The 22,700-nt window shown below is 42.8% G+C and overlaps 1 long non-coding RNA gene and 1 other non-coding gene across 5 annotated transcripts in view; one reads left to right on the top strand and one right to left on the bottom strand.

The window, feature by feature from the left end:
* Positions 1–22,700, bottom strand: part of LOC121139113 — a 41,512-nt gene that overhangs the window by 5,065 nt on the left and 13,747 nt on the right. For 3 of the 4 annotated variants that reach the window (XR_005875957.1, XR_005875954.1, XR_005875956.1), the window contains one exon: positions 21,883–22,034. The exons of the other annotated variant lie outside the window; for it this stretch is intronic. This is a non-coding gene — a long non-coding RNA (uncharacterized LOC121139113). The remainder of the gene's footprint in view (positions 1–21,882; positions 22,035–22,700) is intronic. 4 annotated transcript variants of the gene reach the window in all.
* LOC121135740 lies at positions 13,158–13,264 on the top strand. Its single transcript, XR_005872851.1, has one exon. It is a non-coding gene; the product is annotated as a U6 spliceosomal RNA (small nuclear RNA).

Raw genomic sequence — 22,700 nt, 5'->3', positions numbered from 1 at the left:
TAAATTTAAAATCATATAGTAAGACCTTCATTAAGGATATCTGGGCTTGAAAAAGAACTAGACAGAAATGTTGGAAATGAAAGTCAATTGTTCAAATAAAAGACACAGTAGGGATCATGGTCAACAGACAAAGCCAAGAAGAGTGAATTTCAGGGACAGGGGACAAGGTTGAGACAGTAATACATTCTGACATACATTAAAATATAATGAATATGACCCAAACTGCAATAATTCTGGGATGCACTCAGCAGCTAAACCCTAAGAATCTATGTGGTAGAAGAAAGAGCTGGATTATAGTCTAAAGGCACAGAACGTTAATTCAATAAAATTATAACAGAAAAAGTTCCAAACTTAGATAAAGACATCCAACACAAGAGGCATTTAGAATCCCAAATATAGATGTCCAGAGAATAATTTCACAATATATCATAGCTAAGATGTCAAAAATATAAAGCAATCTATAATTTGGGGAGTGTGCTGATAACTCACATACAAAGGCAAGCCCATTAGAATAACACCAGATCTCCTATAGATGCTGGGAAAGCAAGAAGTAATATATTTAACGGCCTGAACCGAGAAACCCCAAACCATGGTTGTATAACCCAGCAAGGTTATCTTTTAAAAAATGGACGGAGAAATATCGTTTCAAGACAAGCACAAACTAAGGCAATCAGTTCCCACTGATTATGTCAACACTGCAGGGAATAAAGGAACACTGTACACAGCGGAGAAAGGATGACAGGCTCATCTGTGAGAAAGTAGGAAAAAACACATTACATGAGAAGACAAAGTAACCCTGGGGAAAAACCCATAGCCTGCAGCAACACAGTGCAGTAGTAACCTGGAGGAATTGACACAGGACTGCTGTCAATCATTCCATCCATCTTTGCAGTTGGATCCCATCCCCCCCAGACATGGTAGGAAATATAAATCCAAGTGAGGACTACTAAGGCAAAATAAATACAGGAGGGGGAAAAAAAAAAGGAATCGGGCATCAACAGTTCAACCAATCACAATGGACATAGCTATAGGAAACAGGAACTCCTATCAAAAAATAACCTGAAATGCAAAGGACTCTATTCAACATTTCCAAGCTCAGACTAGCTGTCTGGATTAAAAAGAACAAACAACAGATCTGATTATCTGTTTTCTCCCAGGAACACACCCCACTGGCAAATCAAGAGTCAAAGGAAATAAATCAACCATACATGGGAATGAAGGCTGAAAAATAATCTGGTATAGCTGTAATAGCTGATAAAGTAGACTTCAAGTCAAAACCAGACAGAAGAGGGAACAAGTCACCAAGAAGAATCACCAGTTTACATATTTACACACCCAAATTCTGAGGCCTCCAATCTCACAAAACAAAGTCATGAAAGGATATTCAGGTATCTCATCTTTAGATAGATCTTTTTAAAGCTAGAACTTAATGAGGAAACTTGGAGTTAGAGTACACCATAGATCAACTGACTTTAACAAATGCCTGCCGATTTACCCTATCCAACAGATAGTGAGCAGCCATTCTTCTCAGTAGCCCAATGAATCTTTATCTAAAAATGATACATTGTTAGACACCTTAAGAAATACAGAATTGGGGCTAGAGAGATAATTCAGTGGTCAAGAGTATGTATTGCTGTGGCAAAGGACCCAAACTCAGTTCTCAGCATCTATGTTGGGCAGTTCACAATCACGTGTAACTCTAGATCTGGGACACCCGAAGCCACTGACCTCTGTATAAAAAACACAGTAAGGTGAACATACCCGCTTACACGTGTGCACACACACATAACTGAAACATTAAAACATTGAAACTAAAAACAGAATAATTGAAATTGTTAATTTTATGTTATTAGACAATGGCAGGGCTAAGCTAGAAAATCGACAGCAAAAGAAACCAACAAAACCAGAGAAAGAATTGGAAATGGAAATTGAAGAGTACAATTTTAAGTGAAAAGTGGGTCATTTAAGCAATCTGTGAAGAAATTTAAAAAAAGAATTAAATGTGGCAATACAAACATCTCCAAACCCCAAGGATACAGCCAGCCAAGACAGCTCTAAGAGGAATGTTTATGTCTACAGCTGCAAGTGCTCGTATCTTAAATAAATAAAAGGATACAGATAGCTAAAATAAATAATCCAACAATGAACCTCAAACTCTTAGATACACAAGGGCACACTAAACCTCAAACTGGCATACAGTAACAAAATGAAGAAAAAACTACATATAGCAAATCAAACAAAACGTTTTCCAATTAACCAAAAGAAAGAATTACTAATTTATTCAAATCGGTAAAATTATAGCTTAAAATGTCACAAAGAATCCAATGAAATCTAGACAGTGATTGGGGGAGTACTTTTAGAAAGGTTTTAAAGAAATCTTTGGAAAAATCCAGAAGAAACACACGAGTCTTTCAGCATATATGACCTGCTAACATTAAGATATAAACAACTTATGCGCACCCATAACAAGCAATAGAATTGAAGTAGTAATTTAACACCTGCTCCATAGAAAAGCAAAGGACTGAATGGATTTAGTGATGACTCCCCCCTCCCCAAAACAGGGTTTGTCTGCGTAGCTCTGGCTGTCCTGGAATTGACTCTGTAGACCAGGCTGGCCTTAAACTTAGAGATCCACCTGTCTCTGCCTCCCGAGTTCTGGGATTAAAGGCATGGGCCACCACTACCTGGATTCAGTGGTGAATTTTTTTTATCAGACTTCCCAAGAAGGGATTATGGCACTGCTTTTCAAATTGTTCCACAAAAATAGAGGGAGGGACACTACCAAATGACTTCTGTTAATACAGTATTAACCTGATAACCAAACCAGATAAAGGCAAAATGAAAAAGAAAATTATAGACTAAGTGATCTAATGAACATAGATGTAAAAATTATCAACTTATGAATACATTAAGGAAACTACAGCCAAACTGATGTCATGGACAGGGAGACATCTTTTGCAGTGGTATTAATGACTGCAGACTCATAACTGAGAATGAGAGATAGTGACGGCTTCTGCACCAACCTCTCCTGCCCTCTCCCTCTCCCCAAAAGAAAAAGAGACAGACATGAGGCTATCGAGGGGAGTGCTTAAGACTTGTGGTGGAGATGCTGAGGTGTGGCTCTTCACGGTTGATGGCTTCTGGTGGGGTTGGGGTGGGTAAGGATTCAGTTTTCTTTGAGGGGCTGGCCGCTGAGAGTTTGACCAGGCTCTGATAGGTATATGGGCAATGTGAATTGGACTTAGTGGTTTTTTGGTTTTTTGTTTGGGGGCGGTCACAAGGGTGGGAGTGTGGATTTGGGAGGAATGGGAAACATGTGTGATTGGAGTGCACTGTATGAAGGTCCCAAATAATTAACAAAAAATTATTTGGGAAAAAGAAGGTATCTCAAAATAATAAAGGGTTATGTATGACAACACCATAGGCAACAGTATACAAAACACAACTAAAAAAGCAAAAGCCAGCACTTCCTTTAAAACCAGAAACCAATAAGGATTCTCATTTTCTCTACTTCTATTCCATATAATAAGATCTTAGCTAGAACAATGAGAGAAGAGAAAGAAACACAGACAGAAAGAAGATAAATAATACCTATTTGCAAAGGACATGATTCTATAATTACAAGACTCCAGAGAATCCAGTGGAAAACTCTTGAATACTTCCAGCAATGTAGAAGGATATACATTCAGTAGCTTTTATATCTACCAATAAAGAACTTACCAAGAAAGAAATCAGGAAAAATGTCTTATTCTCAATAGCTCAAAGTGTCCTGGGAGTAAACCTAACCAAGCAGGTCAAAGACTTCAACAATGAAAACAAGGTGCTCAAGAAAGAAACTGAAGAGGTCACTGGAAGACAGATAGCCCATCCGTGCTCAGGGATGGCAGGGTTAATGTTGTGAAAATGGCTATAGTAGCTGAAAGTGCTTTGCCTTATAGATTCAATGATATGCCCATCAAAATTTTAACAATGCTCTTCAAAGAGCGAGAAAAAACAATCCTAAAGTTTTTATGATACCATAAGAGACCCTGAACCATCAAGGCAATCTTCAGCAGAGCAATGCTGGATGTATCATAATACCTGTTTTCAAGTTATCCTGCAGAGCCACAGTGCTAAAGATGGCTGACGCTGGTACAAAACCAGGAACACAGTAGAGGAAAACAGAGGGTATAGAAATGAACACCTAGCTACAGTCGCTCCACATCTGTGTAAAGTGTCAAAAAGTAGATTGGCAAGAAGACTGCCTCTCTAACAGATGTACAGGGAAAAATGGGTATCCAAACGCAGAAGAAGGAAATTAGATCTATATCTCTGACCCTACGCAAAATCAACTCAAAGTGGGTCAAAGGCTTTAATGAAACACCCGAAAGCTTGGGATTGCTAGAGGAAAACGTAGAGGTAATACTTTTCCATAGGCAAGGACATTGTGAAAAGGACTCCAACAGCGCGGGAAATCATCCCTGGAACCGACAGATGGGACTACATGAATCTAAAAGCTCTACAAAGCAAAAGAAACATCAGAGTGAAGAGACAGCTTACAGGATGGTAGAAAATCTTTGCTAGCTATATATCAGATAGGGGATTAGTATTCAAAACATACAAATAATTATGAAAATCAAGTACTTAAAGTCAAATCTTCCTGTCAGCAAGTGATCTAAGAAGAAGAAAGTCTGTATGAAAATTCAAAGATGAGATCCATTATGATAACATGGCAACTTAAAAAAAAACTAAGTTTTGAAAAGTAAAAGTGTAACATCTGGCTGCATCTTAGTCTATTTCCTTGCCAACTTTTTAGTACTTTCACCCGAATACTCAAGATCCAAGGAATGCCAGAGCGCTAGCTACTCAACTGGGGAGTGATGGTGAGGTTGTCAGGGAGGTCATGGGGCCAGCTGGGCTCTTACCCAGTGTTGGGGGCTGGAAGTGCTGTGTAGAGGGGTTGGAAGATGCAAGGATGCAGCTGTGGATGCTGAGCAGGGCAGAGGTGGGTACCGATCACCAGTTCAGTGCACTCTGGGCCTCTGCCCAGGCCAACTAGTTCCCACGCCATGCTGTTTACTGACTGCAGAACAATGTGGCATTCACTGGAGATAAGACTTTGCTTCAGGCCATCCAGACCCAACCAGGGCTTAAACAATGTCATTGTTCCCTCTTGTCTCTGCCTGTTTCTGAAGTATACCCTCTGTAAGTCCCAAGCTCTTCCTTGTGGCCCAGACAAGAGCTATTGCCCACCCTTCATCCCTCCTTTCTCCTCATTCATGGAAAAGCATTCTTGTCCATTGATCACTGACAGGATTGGGTCTTATGCTCTTCCCAATTAAGTGGTAGAGATCTGATTGACCAACCAGGTAGAAGTGCATGTGGCCACTTCAATGGCATTGTTAGAAATTTATTAGACTCGGGTGAAGTAGATATTTCTTGAAGTGACCAGAGCCATGCAAATGTAGACCAGTTGGTTCTTGCTGATACAATGATGGATTTGGATTTACAAACCAGCCCCATTGGATTGGTGTTGACCTTCTGCAGTCATTGGACAAGATTTTTGATTGGCAGGGTCTTCCCCAAGTGTAGGTTACTGATGTGGCAGACACTTAGCTGAATTTATTGCCTTTGGGCTTCTTGGGCACAAGGGGCTAGAAGCTCACACTGACTTTCCGGGAGGAAGCTTGCAGTGGTACCTTGGAGGGGCCATTTCAGAAGTCCCAGGGCATCCGATCAACTCACTCTGCCTTCTCCTGGACCCCAAGTCATTTCCTTCATGGGATCACTTCCTCCAGTTAAAGGTCCCTTTGGGGAGGAATTCCAAGACACTGGAGTGAGCCTGAGGTTCCTTTCCCATGATGCCTTGCAGATGTCCTGAAATACTTTCTTTTGAGAAAAGGAATGTTTTAAGATTAGGTTTTTCCTTCCATCTTGGACAGAGGAAAGAAACCAAAGAGAAGAAGGAGGTGGTGATGGTTTGGTGTGTTTCGCTTGGAATTGATTTTCCTCTTCCTATTTAGCTGGAGGAGGGGATGGGTTGTGACCCATCTGGTGTCTAGAATAACGTGTGACCTGATGGGTGGGTGCCCTTGGCACCTTCCTCAGCTTCCCCATCTCTAAGACAAGCATCAGTGCTTAGAGCCTTGTCCAACCCACACACCCCAGAGTGACACTACAATGAAGACGGGACCCTAGTTGTTTCTTCACATCGGTGCCTTGTGTAGGTCAAGAAAAGAGGGTTTCTGCTCACGTATGATCACACAGTGTAACCCCCACGCACCAAGATTGTGTTTTTGCAGAGACATCTTTCAAGAACAACGAGAAGTCCATCCCAGTGGTCCAGACACAGCTCAACTCTCACAGGGTGATGGTTTTATTCCTGGGCATGCAAGTTACCGCCTCTTTGACCATTATATTTTTTCCCTCAGTAAAGAGGAAACCAGGATATCTACTCACTTTTATTGAGCTGAGATATTTGAACACGCACAAGGCTTTGGAAACCATAAAGAATAATACGAGAGACAGAGATGGGCTGTTGGAAAGCTCATCAAATGGACCAGAAAAATATGTTTGGCTCCTTTCTCCTGTGCCTTAGACACAGCAGAAACACAGTGAGAGTTTTCAAAGAACTGGACTCAAATTGCTTATTGCCATTGCAGTGAAAGGCACAGAATTTACACTATGCTGTGTCCTAGCCTCAGGTGTCTGGTGTGGCAGGAGAAGGGAGGGTGGGGGCTGGGACACCAGAGAAACTATGGGATGCTGGAGACTCTGTGATGCTGAGGATACTTGATGGCTACAGATGGGGCAGCTATGAATGCATAAGCTAGGCTGTTAAGAGAGAATTATTTAGCAGTAGGCTCTCTCTCTCTCTCTCTCTCTCTCTCTCTCTCTCTCTCTCTGGTGTGTGTGTGTGTTTCTGCTTGTATCTTAGGAAATGTATCTGTTCTGTTCTTCTCTTTGGGGAATAAATTACTGTGGCTTTATAGCCCTTACAGGAGTTTCTGGAAACTCCAACTGGATGAATCCCAAAACTAAAATTCTTTTCTGAGCTTCCAACTCCCCCATATCCCCACTGGGGAGGGAAAAGGGGTCAGCTTCCTTGCCTCTGACAGTCTTTCTTTCACCCTCCAGATGGAGCAATCTTAGTATGATCTAAGTCTTTTTCCTTTATGTTTTCTTCTGCACATGACTCTAAGAACATGGCTTAGCTGTTCCTTCCAGCCTCTCCCCTACCAGGGTGGAGGGGCTGTTTAACAGTTATGCCACACTCTTAAGCAAGATCCTTGTCCAATCAGAGAAGATCTGGGGCTGGTAGTAGCTTGTCACCCAGTCTCAGGACTCTGCCCATTATCCTGCTAATATTTGTACACTGACAATTGCATGCTTCCACACCACAATCCGTATCTATGGCTTAGGAAGCATTACTGATGTTACACTGTTTATGAATTGAATGACTCCCACCTTCCTTGTCTTAGAAAAATGTCCTCTGGTGCCAAATGTCTGTCATTCTGGCTCTGCAGTTTCCCTGTGCGTTGTTTACGGCGGATGAGCTGAAATTTATGCCTTCGGAATCTGAGGCATTAACTGTTGTAAATCAGCCTTTGGTGCCCAGAGGTAACAATTACCACTCTCATTAATAGATTTCCCCAGCCTCACTCATAAAGCAGCCATGGAACATCTCTGGGGACAGGGCAGGGAAGTGTATCCAGGATCGGGAACAGTCAGGAAACCAGGGTGGGTGCGGGGAACTTGTGCCCTCTTTCCCTAGAGCCTTCCTAGCAGACTTGAAAGCTGTTTCCCTGCCTCTGCCCCTCAGGGCCACGTCTCCTTGCATGAAGAAGGTGGGAAGGTCCAGGAGAACTCTGGGTCCAGAGCTCTAAGCAGTGGACTCGGGGAGGAGAAAGGTGGTCTCTTGGGAACATCAGGGCTGAGCCAGGTTTTGTGGTAATGGGGTCTTTAGAATACTTGAAGATAACTCTTTGGGGCTTCCACCAAAGAGTTATTCAGCAAGTTGATGGCTTAGATGGGTTACATGAAGGGAAACAACAGGTGGCCGGACTGTCCGGCATTGCCTGAGTCTTTGGGCATGTGGTTTCTCTTCGGTTGGGGAATAAACTGAATTCTAACCCAGGTACTACTTGCTGCTTGCTGTTCTCTAGAGGATACAGGATTGCAGTTCTGGGGCTATGTGGCTTCTGGGCATGGTAGATTATCGGGTTCTATCATCCCCCTCCCTAATTGCAGCGTGGTGGTTCACGGCTGGGTCTCTCTCTGCTCCTGGTCACTCTGAGGAATGATTTTGAGGTAGGGTCCTGTATCTCCTTCAGGAGTGCTAGTTTGTGAAAAGAATCTTTATGATCTGTGTAAAAAGTCCAGTCTTATCTTCAGGCTTTTAGCATCATTAGCTCAGAGGCATGCAGACCTTGGCTATCACAGGGTCTCTCTGTCCTTGTCCGACAAAGACCCCTGAGTTCCCATGTGACACATGGGTGTGCGGTGGGTCTCCTTGTTCCCGTTGTATGCGCCCAACGGAGTGCAGCTCAAAGGCAGTTATCTAGCAAACAGCAAGTAGTCAATGAGATCCCTTCATTGTTTCCGCACAAGACAGGGTGGTGGGGTGTCCTACCTTCCCGATTCTGTTCAGTTCTTACCCTCAGTTCTCCCAGATGAGATTAACCAAAGACTGCCCAATTGCTGGGGCAGCCTGACCCTAGAGGAGAACTTAGCTCTGAGAGAGGCCATCCAGCATGCATGGTGATGGGCAGGTGGGCCAGGTTCCGTGGACCCTGTAACCCTGCCTTCTGATGTACCTGTGTTTCCAGTGCATAGAATCGAGCCTCGTAGGCAGCTTTGGAAGTTAGCTTTTGTTGTTTCGATGTGTGCATTAAAATGTACACAATGTCACTATTCAGGCCATTCTTAAATATACAATGGAGTGACGTTAGATCTGTTCACATCTGCATAACCACCAGCGTGATTATCTCATCTTCCCAAGGAGAAATTCCACACATCAGTTTCCATTATGTCTGTAATTTTCTTCACCTAGTCTCATGATGGGCGTAGAATCAGAGAACCTGTCAGGCGTATTCATTCAACATAAAGTCCTTCAAGGTTCATCCGTGTAGCTTATGTCTGGATGTTTTCATCTAAAAGGTTGAATAGTATTGCACAATGGGTCTGGCCACTGTGTGATCTCCCCCCTAAGTTAGGGTGCCAGAGACGGAGGCTAAAGAGAGACTCTGACCACTGAAGCTAGCATGGGTGTCTCTGAATGGCTTAGCAATGCTCCTACTTTCCCCAATCCAGTACACACACACACACACACACACACACACACACACACACACACACACACACTACACACTACACACACATATACATACATACAAATACGCATATACCTACACACACATATACACACACACACACACAGACACAACATGTATATATAATTTACCAGCGGCTTTTGAATTGCAGTTTTTTTTTTTTTTGGTTGTGAGCCTAGCCTTTAACGGCTGAGCTATCTCTCCAGCCCGAATTGCAGAGTTTTATAGTTGTAAGAGTGGCAGGCTGGATGAGAGAAGCCTAAGACTTCAACACTCTGGCCCTTTATAGAGACAGTCTTTGTGTATTCTATAATAGGCTATGGAGTTAAAAGCCATGGTTCAGATGCTTCCTTGGCTATTACCCAAATGACCTTGGGCAAGCGGTATCACTTTGAGTTTTACCCTTCTACCTATAAAATCCTGTTTATATCACAAGAGATTGTGAGGCTAATGTCAAAAGCCAGTAGGAAATGCACACAGCACCTGTGGACCCACATTTTGGTCAGGAGGTGGCTTTAATGTCCATCTTGCTTTCCCCCCAGGAGGTTCTTGGTGGTGTTGGGTGATCTTGGCAAAGCTTTTTATTAGTTTTAGCCCACAGCTTCTGTTATCAGTTTTCATGTGCATTTCTGTGTAGGTGGGGCAGAGGAAATCTTGGGTGTTGTTTTCAGGTACCGTTCCCCCCCCCTTTTTTTGTGAGACAGGATCTCTCATTGCCAGGTAACTCACCAAATAGGTTAGGCTGGCTATACAGTGAGCCCCAGATACCTGACCTTTTCAGCCTCTTCAGCACTAGGCAAGACTGTACAACTATGCCTCTTTCCTCCTCCTCCTCCTCCTCCCCCTCCTTCCCTCCCCCTCCTTCCCTCCTCCTCCTCCTGCTTCATGGGTTGTGGGGCTGTAGCTCATGAACACTTGCTTTTAGGTTAGCATCTATTTTACCAACTGAACTCTCTCTCCAGCCCAGTAGGGAATATGATTTATGAAAGCCATGGCACTGCCTTTAAGATAAGGCAAAGGCTCATAGGAAGTCCACAGGAAATGGAAGTTGCTGGGTTTTGTTCTCAGCTTCCTGTCTGTCATCGTTTGCTAGGGCTCCCCAAGCATCTCGCAGAAATCGAGAGTAAATCAGCACCCGGCTCTGTCTGCGCCCGCCCTGCAGTGCCAGCCAGCCCCCAGTACTGAGCGAAGATGACAGGGCCCAGAAGGGGTGGGTTTTAAAAAATCTCCTTTTCCCACATCTTGGCACCCAGCCTAAACCCTCTGCTAGCTGAAAGGGTGCCAACCTGCCCAGCACGTTTGAATTTGCAAATTGTCTCCTGTTTACTATCAGAGGATCTGCAAAGCGGAAGCTCCTTTTGGGCTTTCCCGGGGCTGTAATGAGTCCTGTCCGGAAGCGGGCCTTCACGAACCTCCGTGTGTGTGTGTGTGTGTGTGTGTGTGTGTGTGTGTGTGTGTGTGTGTGTGTGTGTGTGTGTGTGTGTGTGTGTGTGTGTGTGTGTGTGTGTAACTAACAGGCTGCTTCATCTGTAGGTGATTTGAGCGCTTGCTGGTTTGGAGGTGGGGACGGAAGCGGTTGACTGAGCCTTTGAGAGTGTAAGAAAAGTCTGGGATTGGAAGCCGTTGCTTGTTGGGGGACTCCGCCGTGCTGCTCAGCTGTGATGACAATCCACTCGAGATATGTTGTATTAAAAGAAAAGCGTGGCGCGAGTCCAGCGGTTGAAATGCAGACGCCCACATGTATTTATATTCTATGGGCCTGGGCCATGTGTGCGGTGACACAGCGTGCTAGAAAGTCGGGGAACTGAAAATAACATATGTCTGTCTCAAGTGCCAGAGGAAATTGTAGTGCTGGTGAGGAGGAGCAGGGTGCAGATTTAGAGAGGGGTAAGAAAACACCTCCTGTGCCCGCTGTGGTGTTTATCCCCAGGCCTCGCTTCTCCTTACACATAGCAGGAGCAGCCGTAAAACCGACAGGAAAACAAATGCAGAGCCCGGCCCAGGGCCTGCTTCCAGAGCAGGTTGGCTTTACGGAGCTCTCTGCCTTGGAAATGATGAGGTCCTGGCAGTCTGAATTCTGACCCTGGCACGGGCCCTGGTTGTGGTTTGCTGAGGTACCTGGAAGGCTGGTCCATGACTAAGAGGCTGTGGGTGACGCTGAGACTGGGCGGAGGGGTGTGCTACCAAAAAAAAAAAAAAAAAAAAAAAAGAGGTCCCCTGCATTTCAAAACGGTCTGAACTTAAACCTGACTCAGAGAGAAGAGTGAAGAGATGGCCCGGATGTCCCAGTAAGTACAGTGCTTACTGTGCAAGCGCCAGGTCCTGAGTTCAAATTCTCGGAACCCAGGTTTTAAAAGCAAAAAGCTGGTTGGGGCAGTGTGTGCTTGTAAGCCCTGAGGAGGCAGAGCAGGCAGATCCTTGGGGTTGCCAGTCTACTTGGCAAGCTCCAGGCTAGGGAGAGACCCTGCCTCAAAAACGAAACAAATGGATGGGATGATAGCACCTGAGGGTGTCCCCTTGGCCTTCATGTGTACATGTTGTGTTCTTGCATTACGTTATTGTGTGTTGCACACTTTTGGTCATGGTACACACACACACACACACACACACACACACTTCCAAGATCCACCCCCCCACCCCCACATCAAGTAGTTGTATCTTTTGAGAACCAGAGAGCCATCTAGTTCTTTTCTGGATTCAGAGACACGTGGGCTCACTGCCTTCCTCTGTATCCGGCACTATCCCCAAAGATGGATACTGTCTTCAAACTCATTAATTATGGGTGTTTCTATAAACAGGGGCCACAAAGTTAAAGAAGGAATAACTGGTCAAAAGCACTCTTTTTTTTTTTTTAAATTCCCTGGAAGCAAGTAAATGTTTTGTCTTCCTTGTTCCCATTTGCCATTTTTGACCTGAGCAGACAGAATGGGACTTAGATGCTTCCCTCTGATCCTAGGGTTCATCTCTCTCATCACGACACCTCTGACAATGCTGACAATGCAGAGGAGCCTTCTCTCAGACACCATAGTGGTCCGGAAACATCCTGTTAGACCCTCAGCAGGGGGCTCTGAGCTGCCATTTAACACCATCTCACTTTCTTTTTTTCACCTGTAGAGTGGACACTCTCTCTCCACCTGCTAGGGCCTCCCCCACTCCCTGTGCCTCCAGGGGGTCACACAGATCTTCCTTGAACCTCCCTTTCTCCCAGCCCACAACTCCAGCAGGCAGGCATTCCCTGGGAACCTGCCAGCCAAACCTGCCAGAGAGGCAAGCAGGCCATCAAAAGCAGATAGGAGAGATTTAGATCTTCACCCTCTTTCTTGGCCTCCAAACCCAGACCCCCAGTCTCAGCCCCAGCCTTGAAGCAGGCTACCTTTTGCATCCTCTCCTTGCTCTCTGTCCCCATCCCAAGAGGACTAAGTAGATCTTGGTGGAATGCCACACTTTCCTCTCTCCTGTGGACCCCCCCATCAGCCCACTCCTCTGAGCCCAGCCCCATTCCTGAGTGTCAGCTCCTAATACCTAGAAACACATTTAACTGGGACTCCCCTGTGACCATACCTAGCAGGATCTCAGAAGAATTACATACCAGACAGCACTCAGACATCATACTCTCCCAGGAACCAAAGAGGGCAACAGAAACCAAGGAACAAAATACCCACTCAACAAAGACAAGACCAGATATTAGCACCTAGAATTACAATCATCTCAAACCCAGGACCTAGGCGCCAGCATGAAAACACCATCAGTAACAGTCATTAGAGCCCAGCTGTTCTACTACTGGAGGCCCTGAGAATTCCAACATAGCTGAAGTGCAATACAGAGATCTTAAAATAGCCTTTATGAGTGTTTGCTTCGGCAACACATACACTAAAATTGGAACGCTACAGAGAAGGTTAGCATGGCCCCTGGGCAAGGATGACATGCAAATTTGTTAAGCATTCCATGTTTTAAAACCCTTATCCAAACTAACTAAAAGACAGAGAGACTATGCAAATCAACAAAATCAGAAAAGAAAAGGGGACTCAACCACAGACTCTGAGGAAATACAGAGAATCATTAGGCCATACTTCAAAAACCTGTATGTCACAAAATTGGAAAATCTAAAATAAATGGACAAATTTCTTGATAGATACCACCTACCTAAGTTAAATCAAGATCAGATAAACAATTTAAATAGACAGATAACCCCTAAGGAAATAGAAGCAGTCATTAAAAGTCTCCCAAGGGAAAAAAAAAGTTCAGGACTAGACAGTTTTAGTGCAGAATTCTACCAGACTTTCAAAAAAGAGCTAATACCAATACCCTTCAAATTATTCCACAACACAAACAGTAGGAACACTGCCAAATTCTTTCTGTGAGGCCACAGTCACCCAGATACCCAAACCACACACAGATTCAACAAAGAAAGAGAATTATAGACCAATTTCATTCATGAACATAGATGCAAAAATACTCAATAAAGTACTGACAAACTGAATCCAGGAATACATTAAAAAGATCATCTATCATGACCAACTAGGCCTTATCCCAGAGATGTAGGGATGGTTTAACATATGAAAATATGTCAGTGTAACTCAACATATACACAAACTGAAAGAAAAAAAAACCTTTGACAAAATCCAACAAGCATTCGTGATAAAATACTTGGAGAGATCAGGCATACAAAGGTCATATCTTAACATAATAAAAAATACACAGCAAGCCAATTGCCAACATTAAATGAAATGGAGAGAAACTCAAATTCCACTAAAATCAGGGACAAGACAAGGCTGTCCACTCTATATCTATTGAATATATACTTGAAGTTTTAGCAAGAACAATATGACAACTAAAAGAAATCAAGGGAATACAAATTGGAAGGGGGGAAGTCAAAGTATCATTATTCACAGATGATATGATAGTATACATAAGTGACCCCAAAACCTCTATCAGGGAACTCCTACAGCTGATAAATGGCTTTAGTAAAGTGGCTGGATACAAAATTAACTTAAAAAACAAAACAAAACAAAAGAAAACAAAACTGTATCCCTTCTATATACAAGCAAAAAAAGAACCGAGAAAGAAATCAGAGAATCAAGCCCCTTTACAATAGCCTCAAATAATATAAAATATCTTGGGATAACTCTAACCAAACAAGTGAAAGACTTGTATGACAAGAACTTCAAGTCTTTGGAAAAAAAGAAATTGAAGAAGATATCAGAAGATGGAAAGACCTCCCATGCTCATGGATCAGTAGGATTAACATAGTAAAAAGGGCCACCTTACCAAAAGCAATCTACAGATTCAACACAAACCCATTAAAATCCCAACGGAATTCTTTGTGTTGACCTTGAAAGACCAATACTCAACTTCTTATGGAAAAACACCAAAAAACATCCATAAAAGAACTTCTATAGGTATCACCACCCCCAATTTCAAGCTCTATTATAGAGCTATAGTAATAAAAACAGCATGGTTTTTGAATGAAAATAGACAGGTAAAATCCATACACCTATGGACACCTGATTTTCAACAAGAAAGCCAAAATAATACAATGGAAGAAATATAGCATCTTCAACAAATGGTGCTGGCCTAACTGGATATTGGCGTGTAGAAGAATGCAAATTGATCCATATTTATCACCCTGTAAAAAACTCAAGTCAAAATGAATCAAAGATCTCAACATAAATCTAGATACACTGAACCTGACAGAAGAGAAAGTGGGAAATAATCTTGAACACATTGGCACAGGAGACAACTTCTTGAACTGACACCAAAAGCACAGGCACTGAGATCAACAATTAATAAATGGGACCTCATGAAACTGGGAAGTTTCTGTAAGGCAAAGGACACAGTCAACAGGACAAAACAGCAGCTCACAGAATGGGAAAAGAGCTTCACCAACCCCACAGTGGACAGAGGCCTGATTTCTAAAATATAAAAAGAACCCAAGAAACTGATATCAACAAACCAAATAATCCAATTAAAAATGGGAAAATGGGATATAGATCTAAATAAAAAATCCTCAACAGAAGAATTTCAAATGGCGGAGAAACACTCAGAAGCTCAACATCCTTAGCCATCAGGGAAATGCAACTCAAAACAACTCTGAGATTCTACCATACACCTGCCAGAATGGCCAAGATCAAAAGCACAAGCCACAGCTCATGCTGGAGAGGATATGGAGCAAGGGGACACTCCTCCATTGCTGGTGGGAGTGTAAACTTGTACAGCTGCTTTGGAAGTCAGTGTGGTGGTTTCTCTGAAAACTAGGAATCAACCTACCACAAGACCCAGCTATACAACTCTTGGAAATATGCCTAAAAGATGCTCAATCATAGCACAAGGGCACTTGCTCAACTGTGTTAATAGCAGCTTTATCTGTAAAAGCCAGAACCTGGAAACAACCTAGATGCCCCTCAACTGAGGAAGGAATAAAGAAAATGTGGCACATTTACACAATGGAGTATTACTCAGCTGTGGAAGCCAAGGACACCAGAAAATATTGAAGGCAAATGGATATAAATAGAAAAACATCCTGAGTGAGGTAATACAGACTCAGAATGACAAATGTGGTATGTAGTCACTCATAAGTAGATGTTAGCTATAAAGGCTAACCATGCTATAATCCACAGACCCAGAGAGACTGGATAACAAGGACAGTTCATGGGGGTTGGGAATCCAGATCTCCCTGGGAAGGGGAAACAGGAGAGATTTTGTGAGTGGACTGAGGGTAGGTGGGAATGAGAATTAGAGTGATCAGGGGGATGGAGAGGGAGGATGCTGATGAGGACTGCTGGTTGGTGTTTTGGGGTTAGGTGGGAGTCTGGTTCAGAGAAATCTCCCAGGAATCTACAGGGAGTACCCCAGCTTAGACTCTTAGCAATAGCAGATAAATAGCCTGAACTGGCCATCTCCTGTGACCAGATTGGTGCCTTCCCCAGCTGTCATCAGAAAGGTGACATCCAACAATTGGTGGAGGGAGACACCGACCCACAGCCAAACCTACTAGGTGGAGCTTGGGAATCCTGTTGAGGAGGAGGAAGGAGTGTAGGAGCCAGAGGTGTCAAGGACACCACAGGAAAGTTCACACAGTCAACTAACCTGGGCTCACAGGAGCTCCCAGAGACTGAACAGACAAGCATGGAGTGTGCATGGGACTGACCTAGACACTCTGCATATATGTTACAGTTGTGTAGCTTGGTCTGCTTGTAGGACTCCTAACAGTGGGAGCAAGGGCTGTTTCTGATTCTTTTACAGGCTTTTGGGATCGTTCTCCTCATACTTGCCCAGCTTTACTTAATACATGGGGAGGTGCTTAGTCTTACTGCAACTTGATATGACATGTTTTATCGATACTCATGGGAGACCTGTCCTTTTCTGGATGGAGACAGAAGGGGTGGAGATTTGGGAATTGGGGGTTAGGAACAGTGAGTAGAGTGGGGGAAAGACTGGGAAGGCTGTATCTGGGATGTAAAATGATGGGTAAAAATAGCCTTTATGAATATGATAGAGGTCATTAAATAGAAAATGAATAAATCCCTTAAATAAATCTATGAAAACAAAAACTGGGAGGAAATGAGAAAAGACAGTTGAAAACCTGAAAGTAGAAATAGATTCAATAAAGAAAACCTAGACAGAGGGAAGCCTGGAAGTTAAAAAAAAAGCAAATTAGGAAATCAAACAAGAGCCTCAGAGGCAAGCCTCACCCACGAAATATAAGAAATGGAAGAAAGAATCTCAGCCATTGAAGACAGGACAGAAGAAATGAATATCTTGGTCAAAGAAAATGCCAAATCTAAAAAAAATCTGGAACAAAACATCAAGGAAATCTGGGACATTATGAAAAGACAAAATCTAAGGATAACAGAAATAGAGGAAGGAGAAGAAATCCAGGTGAAAGGCACAGAAAAATGTTTTCAACAAAATCATAGAAGAAAATTTCCCTAACTTAAAGGAGAAGCCTACCAAGCTGCAAGAAGCATAGCGAACAGCAGATAGATTGGACCAGAAAAGGAATTACCTTTGACACATAATAACCAAAGCACTATATTACAGAACAAATAAAGAATATTAAAAGCTGCAAGAGAAAAAGACCAAGCAACATGCAAAGGCAGAACTGTTAGAATAACACATGGCTCCTGAATGGAGACTCTAAAAGCTAGACTTTAAGAGGCCACAGATGCCAGTCCAGACTACCATACCCAGAAAAAATTCAATGACAATAGAGAAAATAAAAATTCCATGATAAAACCAAATTTAAGCAATATCTATCTACAAATTCAGCCCCACCGAAGGTGTGAGAAGGAAAACTCCAACACCCCAAAATAAACCCAGACCAGCAAATCTAGATAGAACACACACACACACACACACACACACACACACACACACTCCACCACTACTGTCATCACCATCACCACCCCTATACCACACCACACCACACCACACCACATCACACCACACCACACCACTCCATTCCACTCCACTAAGGTAACAGGAGTCAACAAACATTGCTTATTGGTAACTTTTGACACCAATGGTCCCATAGACTAGCAGAATGGATGTAAACACAGGATCCATCCTTCTGCTGAACCCAAGAAACACACCTTAACATCAAGGATAAACATCACCTCAGGTTAAAGGATAGGAAAAGATATTCAAACAAATGGGTCTAAGAAGCAGACTGGAGTAGCTATTTTAATATCTGAGAAAATCAATTTCAAACCAAAACTAATCAGAAGCAATGGGGAAGGATACCACATACCCACACAGGAAAAGTCCACCAAGAGGACATTGAAATAATTAACATGTATGCACCAAACATAAGGGTGCCCAAGTTCATAAAAGAAACATTACTTACAGCTGAAATCACATACTGACTGTTACATACTAATAGTAGAAGACTTCAATACCTCACTTTGCCAATAGACATGTTACCCAGAGAAAAGCTAAACAAAGAGAGGCTGGCGCTAACTGACACCATAAATAAGATGAACCTAACAAATATTTGCAGAACTTTTTACCCAAGCACAAAAGAATATACATACGTTTTTCCCAGCATCTCATCGAATGGTCTCCAAAACTGACCACATACCTAGACACAAAACGATTGTCAACAGATGCAATAAAACTGAAGTAACACCCAAATCCTATCTAACTACTATGGATTGAAAATGCATATCATCAATAACAGTAACGACAGACATTTTACATACAGAAACTGAGTAAATCACTACTGAACTGAAATTAAGAAAGAAATTAAATACTTTGAAAAACTGAATGAAAATGAAAACACAATATACCCAAACTTAATGGAACACAATGAAAGTGATTCTAAGATGCAAATGCATAGTGCTAAGTGCCTGCATAAAAAGGTGAAGTGATCTCATACTAGTAACTTAATAGCACTTAACCTGATAACTCTAGAACAAAAAGGAGAAATCACACCCAAAAGGAGTATACTACAAAGACATCATCATCAAAACAGATACACCAAACCTGACAGTAGAGACAGTAAGGATAGCTTTGGACTCATTGGCACAGGGGATAACTCCCTGAGCAGAACACTGATAGCACAGGCACTAACATCAACAATTAATAAATGGGGCCTCATGAAACTGAACAGTTTCTGCACGACAAAGGCCACCATCATTCAGACAAAGCAGCAGCCAACAGAATGGGAAAAGATTTATCCAACTACATATCTGATACAGGGCCAATATCCAAAATATATAAAAACTGGAAAAAAAACCACCCCACCACTAGATGAAAATAAAACAAATAACAATAATGGGGTCCAGATCTAAACAGAATTCTCAAAAAAAGAAACTCAAATGGCTGAGAAACACTTAAAGAAATGTCCATCATATGGAGGGCCTGGTTCCATCCCCTGGAGTCATTCTGAGTTTGGGTTACCTCACTCAGGATGGTTTTTTTCTAGTTCCATCCATTACCTGAGAAGTTCATGATGTCATCATTTTTTACAGCTGAGTAAGTACTCCATTGTATAAACGCTGTGAGGAGGAGGAGACTGGGGATGGGCTGAGGGAAGGTGATGAGGGGGCGGGGGTGGGTGGGAGGGAGAACTGTGGTTGGAATGTAAAATGAAATTTAAAAGAATAAATAAATTATATAAAAATAAATGTTCAACATCCTTAGTCAACAGAGAAATGCTAAACAAACTACTTTGAGATTCCGTCTTACACCCGTCAGAGTGGCTAAGATCAGTACAACAAATACCAACTCATGCTGGTGAGGATGTGGAGCAAGGAACACTCATCCATTGCTAGTGGGATTGAAAACTCGTACAGCCACTGTGGAAATCGGTGTGGTAGTTCTTCAGGAAGATAAGGAATCACTCCAAGATCCAGCTGTAGCACTGTTACACATATATACAAAGAACTCTTCACCCTGCCACAGAGACACTTGCTCAACCATATTCGTTGTTTATAATATCTAGAAATTGGAGACCAGCTATGTGTCCCTCAACAGATGAATAAAGAAAATGTGGTATGCTTTCACACTATAATATTACTCAGTCATTAAAAATTGAAGTCATAAAATTCCCATGTAAACGACTGGAACTGGAAAAAGAATAATTTTGAGTGAGATAATCTAGACACAGAAAGACAAATATGGTATGTTTTCACTTACAAGTGGATATTAGCTGTTAAGTCAGTGGTAACTAACCACTTTGCTTGCCTGATCTCCAACATCAACTCCAATATCTGACTGTGAGTTTTTATTATTAAGAACAATTAGAATTCCTGCCTCAAGGAGTTGAATTATCTCCAACATTAACTCCAATATCTGACTGAGTTTTTATTATTAAGAACAGTTAGAATTTGTGCTACAAGGAGTTGAACTTACCACCTCATTCTCCAACTGTTCTTCCACCCTGGCTCTGAGAAAAACCTCCTATTAGCTCAGACCCAAGCGATAATCTGAGTCTTTTTCACCACCCTGGGGAGCACATCTTAGGAAGGGAGGGTCAGGCACCCAGAGGCTGGAACACTTGGGGCTTCTTGGTCCTAGGATCTCTGCTGTGTCCTTATCTTTCTCCCCTATCCCAGTTACCGATTGTATCTCAAACGACAGAAAGATTTCCACGGCACACCTACCACTCTCAAGTGGTCTTCCTCATCTGGCTCCTTGTTTTGACAAACCACATTAGGTTTTGTCTAATTTCAGAGCACCACACATTCAAGGTCATGAGGAGATTGAAGGTGGCTTGCTAGTCAAGGCTGTTAGTTGACAAATCATCCATGCCCAGAAAGAAGAAAGCCATCCTAAGACAACTGTATCCCTCTTTCCTTAGTGGGTCTGCCTTGAAACACCCTGGGTCCTTCAGTCTCTGTCTATTGCCTGGTGTGTGTGTATGGGGTCAGGCAGGTCTTAGGGGTGGGTGGATCATTCTAGAACATCTCTGGTTGTTTTTTACAACCCTTTCACTTTCATGAGTTCTGGTTCTAGAATCTGGGTAGTTGTCCAAGGCTGCCAAAGTGTCTCAACCTGTGTTTTGTGTCCTATCCATGTTATGTTCTTCCCAGTTATGGGGTCTTCATTGAGAGAGTGACTTGAATGGTCCATTATGACCAATGGCAGGAAGAAAAGTGTGGAGGACAATATTCTCACCCTCAATGTTCTTTCTTTCTCTCCTGACATCAGGGAGACAGACAAAAGTCTTCCACACTCTGAGGTCCTTCCCAGTATCCTTGCTCCTTGTGTTGCATGCTTGGAGAGTGCAGGGCTTAGGAGTAGGAGAGTCACTCAAGATGGGCAGTGTTGGTTTGAGCTTTTCCCCCTCTAGGGAGAACAGAGACTGTAGACCTGCTCAGGGAGGAGCATGAGGAAGAAGAGTGGGTAGTGGTGGATTATGGAAAACTAAGGCCTGGGCTGGCTCAGAGGTTAAGAGCCCTGGCTGCTCTTCCAGAGGTTCTGAGTTCAATTCCCAGCAACCACATGGTGGTTCACAACCATCTGTAATGAGATTGTGTGTTCTCTTCTGCCAGGCAGGCATACATGCAGGCAGAACACTGTATACAAAATGAATAAATAATAAATCTTTAAAAATGCATCCTTTAAAAAAAGAAAACTTAAGGCCTAATAAACAAGCATTATGGAAATCTACTGTTTAGTAATCTAATGTTAAGCAACAACTTTGAAAAAAATGTATTAAAACAATTATCCCGCATGGACAGATAATGTCACTTTCTACATTCATTGAAAAAAAGTTTATATTTGTATTTGCCACTGTGTGCAGTGTTCATGCATGTGTGTAGAGGTCAGAGGTCAATGCTGGATGTCTTCACATATTACTCTAATTGTCTCATGTGGCCCCAAATGTAAGTTGTAACTGAGGACGAACTTGAACTTCTGATCCTCTTGCCTCTACTTCTTGAGTTCTGGGATTATAGGTGTGCACCTTCCGGCCCAGTGTATGAATGCTGGGCAGGCATTTTTCTACCTGAGGTGCATCTCCAGCCTTGAGGAATCCTTCATGTTAATGATCTACAACGAATCAGTCTTTTGTCTTATGATTATTGCTTTTTATACTCCCATTTTTATATCCATTTTATATGCCTACCTCAAGGCCAAAGAGATCTTCTGTCGCCTTCTAGAAGGTTCATCGTTCATCATTCTCATTTACTTCTATATCGATCATGGAATTGACTTTTTTGAGTGGTGTGAGGCTTGGCTTTCCCTCCTCCTCCAACTTCCCACAGGAAATTCTGTTGGCTGAGAAAACTGATCCATAAAATAGAGACCCTTTCAGGGTGTTCCAAGGACTGTCCTAAATGTTTAACTCAGGTTTTACTCCAGCCTGTGCTCTTGTTGTCTTCCCTTACTTTCCTGATGGAACGGAAAGCCATGGGGGTTTTCAGTGCCCCAAATGGAGTTTGAACCTGGGTGGGTGGGGGCGGGGTCCCCACATTGTAAGCTCATCTAGTTAATGTGAGGAAGTTGAGTGTGTGAAGGAAAGAATCACCCCGACTTCAGAGTACGGCCATCTGAGTTCTAATCTTGGGCTCCTGAGTCAACTGCTGCGAGACCTTGGACACCTTGATTAAAGCAAGCGAGTAAAATGATACTAGAACGTTCTACTCATTTCTGACATTTGACACAATATTTATCTGGAAGATTCCTAGAGAGACAGTGTGCTTTTTGGAGATGAAAATTATACTCTGTGGCGACAAGGACTGTGTGTGTGTGTGTGTGTGTGTGTGTGTGTGTGTGTGTGTGTGTGTGTGTGTTGACTAGTGACAGTGGTAAAAGACAGAGATCAAGTTGAAAGCTGGCCTCTTCCCATCAGCTTAGCCCGTTCCTGGACCACCAGAGCTTGGAGCTGGCCTCTTAGGTTACTTGCTGGAGGGGTGATGTCTAGGTGTTAAGTTTTCTAATTGA

The sequence above is a fragment of the Mesocricetus auratus genome, unplaced genomic scaffold, assembly GCF_017639785.1.
Source record: "Mesocricetus auratus isolate SY011 unplaced genomic scaffold, BCM_Maur_2.0 Super-Scaffold_4256, whole genome shotgun sequence".
Taxonomy (NCBI): domain Eukaryota; kingdom Metazoa; phylum Chordata; class Mammalia; order Rodentia; family Cricetidae; genus Mesocricetus; species Mesocricetus auratus.
The sequence above is the reverse complement of the archived record's forward strand: the minus strand, read 5'-3'. Positions and strand labels throughout refer to the sequence as shown.